The sequence below is a fragment of the Mandrillus leucophaeus genome, unplaced genomic scaffold (genome assembly GCF_000951045.1).
Source record: "Mandrillus leucophaeus isolate KB7577 unplaced genomic scaffold, Mleu.le_1.0 Scaffold101, whole genome shotgun sequence".
Taxonomy (NCBI): domain Eukaryota; kingdom Metazoa; phylum Chordata; class Mammalia; order Primates; family Cercopithecidae; genus Mandrillus; species Mandrillus leucophaeus.
In genome coordinates, this window is record NW_012098210.1 from 2,306,069 (window position 1) to 2,311,742 (window position 5,674).

The following is a 5,674-nucleotide window of genomic DNA, read 5'->3' on the forward strand; positions in this document are numbered from 1 at the left end:
AGCCTAGTTTTTTGTATTTTTTAGTAGAGAAGGGGTTTCACCGTGTTAGCCAGGATGGTGTCGATCTCCTGACCTCGTGATCCGCCTGTCTCGGCCTCCCAAAGTGCTGGGATTACAGGCTTGAGCCACTGTGCCCGGCCGAGTTAAAAGTTTTATACACTTCAGAATCACATTTAAATTAATCTGATCTCTTATATTAATAATAAAAATTAAAACTAGATTCCACTCCGTGTAGTCTCAGTCTCCACACCAACATGTATTTACCACTGACAGAATGCCACCTTCTTCTGCACTCAATGATCATGATTCAAAGATTACAATGAGTGTGTCAAATCAGAACATAAAACAAACCAGGAATTCGTGGGCCCAGAGAAGGGTAAAGAACTCGTCCCATCCAGCAGGTAAGCAGCCCAAGTTCTCTGCCCATTCCCAAGCAGAATCAGACCCAAGTGGCAGGCAGGCAGTGAGGAGGAGAGCACGTTCTTCTTTGTCCGTAGCCTTGGGTGGTTTCTTGAGTGTTCCAAGTGGGGTAGTTGTTTCTCAATAGGAAAGGTAACTTTCTGAGGATAGGACAGCTGCGTTCAGGTAATCCTCACAACAGCACTGGGGGTGGGATCATCATCCCTTCTTTACAGATGTGGAAACAGAGGCCAGGGAAGGGAATTTGCCCAAAATGGCACAGCTAGTAAGTAGGGGAGCATCAATTTGAAAACCCAGGTCTTCTCACTCCAGGGCTCTTTCTCCTGCCTGTATAAGCTGAGGGTTTGGCAGGAAATGAGGATCCCAGCTCCAAGGTGGTTGCATTGGAGCTCAAACATTAGATCCCCTTGAGCGCATGGGGCCAGCCCTGAGAGTCCAGAGGCCTGGGTCCAGGAACCCTGGCTCTACAGCATGACTTCATGATCTTGAGTGAGCCCTTTAACTTCTCTACACCAGGGCCAGAATAATCCAGTGGGGTTCCCTACCAGGGAGAGGGGATTCAGCAAAACCATCGGGGGAGTATGTTTGCTAACCACAGGGAGCCAGCCTCTGCCCACAGACTCTGATGTTGTTCCCTTGCAGGGAGGAAATGGGGTGCCATACTCCACTATCAGATTGGCATAGCAATCTGATATCACACCCCTCATACCTGGTGAGAATCAGTTTTGATCTCCAAGGTTCTGACCTCTGAGAGTGACATAAGTTCTGGGGAAGCACAACCCCCACCCCATTCCCTGAGACACCTTTTGCAGAAGGCCCATGAGGTCAAAGACATTGGGTTCAGGATACTTTAAAGCCAAAAATGCTTAAAAGTAATTTGGGAGGGTAAGATGGGTTTAAAAAGGGTTTAAAAAGGAAAAGAAAGGTGATAGGAGGAGGTTTGGGAATGGGTATTAAAAAGGAAGAGTTGGAGTATGGTGTGCAAACCCAGCTGGTAGGATAGGGTCAGGCCAGGCCGAGCCTAGAGAAATCAGGTTTTAGGGACCTGGCTTCTCTGTTTTCTGCTGTGAGGTTGCGCTCACTATCTCAGGCGTGGGTAGGGGGCTTTGTCAAAAAAGTCTTGAGGCTGGGTGCAGTGGCTCTGTAATCCCAGCACTTTGGGAGGCTGAGGTAGGAGGATCACTGCAGCCTGGGCAATATAGGGAGACTGCATCTCTACAAATAACAACAGCAACAACAACAACAACAACAACAAAATAGCCAGACTTCGTGGTGCATGCGTGTCATTCCAGCTACTTGGGAGGCGGAGGTGGGAGGATCAACTGAGTCCGCGAGGTCGAGGCTGCAGTAAGCTGTGATTGCACTCTAGCCTGGGTGACACAGTGAGACCCTGTCTCAAAAAATTATATATATAGGTACATAGGTATATCCATATCCATTCATACATACATACATATATCTCTCTTGAGCCTCTAAGTTCAGGCAGGTCTTAGAGAATAAATATGGGAAGAAAGAAAAACACAACTCACATTACTCAGACATAATCTGCTTGCCATGTTTCTCCTCTTCCTCTAAGACACACTCAAATGCCCCAGTGCTATGAAGCCTTGTCTGACCCACAGACACAGTAAGTGTGTGGCCTTCCTGGGTGCACTGACAGCAAGCCCATCTCTCTACAAGCCCCCGTGCAGTGAGCACTCTGAATCCTAACTGCCTATTTAGATGTCAATCTCTCACACTGAACTGTGAATAACAAGACAGAAGAGAAGGTGGACTAATCACCACCACACCCAGCTAATTTTTGTATTTTGAGCAGAGATGGGGTTTCATCATGTTGGCCAGGCTGGTCTTGAGCTCCTGGCCTCAAGTGATCTGCCTGCCTCAGCCTCTCAAAGTGCTGGGATTATAGGTGTGAGCCACTGCGCCTGGCCTACAACATGAAATCAGTATCTAGGTGCAGATTTCAAGCAATATAGAGAATCAGTTTGTGAGAACGACATCATTCAGTTGGAACAAAGTCCAGCTTTGGCAGCCCTGTTGGGAAAGTGGGGAGGATGGGGTCTGGAGAGAATGCTGGTGTGGGTGTATGCGTGTGTGCGCGTGTGTGTGTGTGTGTGTGTGTCGCAGAAGGCTCTCGGCTCATACACTCTTTGTGACTATAGGGGAGGCTGGGCCTGACTTCTTGCCCTCAGGCTCCTGAATTCCCAGAGATCTTGCTGACAGAGGTCCCTAGAGTGCAAGAGCAAGCTGGGATTGTTCAGGAAAATGGGCTTCCCAGGCTGGGGTGGCCAAGAGACCATTCATAAAAAACTAAGGAGCCCGTGCTTAGCAGTGAATGGCCCAGAAGCCAGGCAGTGTAGCTTTTCCAAGCAGGTAAATGTCCTCACCTGCGCCCTCATTGAGGCACTTCACCAAATACAGCAGCGGGTGGTGGGCGCCCATCGTGCAGGTGCTGTTGAAGAACTGCTGGTGATAGCAGCCCAAGTCTGTCTCGTGCTTGGATGGTAGGAACTGGTAAATATCCACCTGGTCACACAGCGTCATCATGATAATGATACCAAGTATCCCAGAGGATGGAGGCATCACTGAATCTCTTCTAGGGAGATTTCTTGCAGGATGTCCCACAACTCCCAAGGCACCTGGGACTTGAGGATGTAAAAGGGCAGATTGGGGTACAGCTTATGGTAGCTCTTGTAGTTATTAAAGAAATTATAGTCTGGATTCTGGTACCACTTTGAAATATCTGAATGATATATAGATGCGTCCCATACAATTAGGATTCCTTCACTGTACAGACTGTCTTTGAGGAAATGCCTTTTTGTGGTGACCAACTGAGAGTTCAGCAGGCGAATGGTAGTTTTGTGGCTACATCTTGATGGAAGTTGGCTGTGGGTGCCTCATTAAACCTCAAGACTGCATCATGATCATCTAGATCTCTGCCCAGTTGCGAGGACTTCAGAGATCCTGCTGACGAGAAAACAGCACACTTGCCCCAAGACGTGGCCTGGGTCCTAATGCTGCCCTCGGGCAGGTAACCCTCCTACGCAGAGGTACTGAAGAGAAAATCTGTGGTCTCTACTGTGGATACGTTCACATGGTCCAGGAGGTGGCAGCGCAGGGCCTCTGCACTGAACTTAATGGTGGGCCCTGGCCCCTTGTAGGACACTTTGTACTTTTTCATGCTTAAATAATTCTTCCAGGTGGTTTGCAGCCTGGGGATAAGGTTTTTGGAAAAGCTGTCATTGTTCCACACCTGGAAGGAGGCCTCTGGATAGCCTTGGCTGGGCCTCTGGGGTTGCTGAGGGCCTCACTGCCCCTGTGGGGGTCTTGGGTGCTGCTTGAGGATGCAGATTGGTAATAAGACCTCATGGCCACTTTCCCCAGACTCTTCAACATCTGGAATTTCTTGGTTTGAAATTTAAGGGAATCATAGTAATTCCCTTTCTTCTTTTTCCTTCACACACAGATGACCGCAAACAGGAGAAAGGCCAGGACAGAGCAGCTGAAGTTTTCTGTAGGTTGGTGTGAGCCAGGAGGAAGATGTGTTCAGGTAAGCCACTTCATCCTGAGAAAGAAAGCAGGGAAGATTCTGGCTAGTGCCCCAGGGCTGTGGGCCCTCCAGGTCCTCAGGAACTAGCACTATTCTCTCTCTCTTTTTTTTTTTTTTTTTTTTGAGACGGAGTTTCACTTGTCGCCCAGGCTGGAGAGCAGTCCCACGATCGTGGCTCACTGCAAGCTCCGCCTCCCGGGTTCACGCCATTCTCCTGCCTCAGCCTTCTGAGTAGCTGGGACTATAGGCCCCCGACACAGCGTCCGGCTAATTTTTTTGTATTTTTAGTAGAGACGGGGTTTCACCGTGTTAGCCAGGATAGTCTCGAGCTCCTGACCTCGTGATCCGCCCGCCTCGGCCTCCCAAAGTTCTGGGATTACAGGCTGAGCCACCACACCTGGCTAGGAACTAGCACTATTCTCTATGGGAGAAAAGTTCGCTTTATTTGGCCTGGAGGCCAAGGCTTATTTTTCTCAAGATGATCAAAAACATCTCAGCTCTGGGACAGAACTCTGGCACCAGGGCTTGGGTCAGGCTCAAGGGGACCAGTTCATTTCAGATGGGCTCCATGACATTCACTGCTTTTCTCAGGACTGCTGGCTGCAGGGCTCTGCAAAACCAGCTCTGTCCTTGCTCCCTGCACTCTGGGCTACAGAGGCTGCGGTTGCTCCACCCTACTTGGTTCTTGGTAGCTCCCTCTGTTAACACTGGGCAGTGCCCCAGACGTCTTCCCCTGCCAGGCCCTGCCCAGGACGTCCCTTCCCCAGGTGCCTGCGGAATATGTGCTTGGCAGGGGCAGGAGAACCAGGGGGCTGGGAGCCCCAGAAGGGAATCCCAGAGAAGGGGTCTGCTGGGGAAGAGCTGGGACAGAGGCTGCATGGTGGAGGAGACCAGAAGACTGGGGAAGGAGGAGAGGCTGGAAGAGGGGAAGAAGAGCAGGGCAGAGGGGCAGGAAGCCAGCTGCATTCTTCTAATTTAGGTCCAGATGTGACTACCAATGGTACGACAGATAAATAACACTCTCAAAAAAAGAAAAAAATCCAGTTGTTGAAAGAAGGATGGAAGAACCTCAATAAAAAATAACACTGTAACAGGAGAGAAGGAGAACATCAAAAGGTGGTCACCAGTTCACAGCACACATTACCTCCCTGCAACACAGGAGCAGCAAGCACAAGAGCTCTTGGCTTGGGCAGCAGACACTGTTCTTCAGTTAGCCCGCTTCATTGTCTCTGGGCTGCTCCCTTTGCCCATCCTCTTTGTCCATTGTCCTCCGTGATCACATCTAAAGTGTTTCTGGGATGGATTCCCCTTCTGAATTCTGCACAGCTTTAGCAGCTCATTTCCTGTTGATGCAAGATCTGAGAGCTGAGGATGCCTTAAGGTTATGCCAGCCATACTTGCTGGTCATAAGACTCATCTGGAGTGCTCATTAATACTTTAATTCCCAGCGCTGCTTTTTACCCTAATGAAGGAGAAGATCTTGGGAAATTGTCTTTGCCTGGATTCCCTAGAGAATAGAGCAAGAGGCAAACGTTTCATGGGAGAGCCTTAATGGGAGGCACAATCCTAGGGTAACAAAACTTAGGGACCAGGGGAAGGAAGGCAGGCAAATGCAAGATGGTGTATTACTGAGCTGACCACAGCTCCACAAGAAAACATAGCTTGTTGTGGCTGGGCGCGGTGGCTCACGCCTGTAATCCCAGC

The 5,674-nt window shown here is 49.6% G+C and overlaps 1 pseudogene; it reads right to left on the reverse strand.

Annotated features, from left to right (window-relative positions):
* Positions 1–2,745: 2,745 nt before the first annotated feature.
* LOC105536203 overlaps positions 2,746–5,674 on the reverse strand; it is a 22,193-nt pseudogene continuing 19,264 nt past the window's right edge.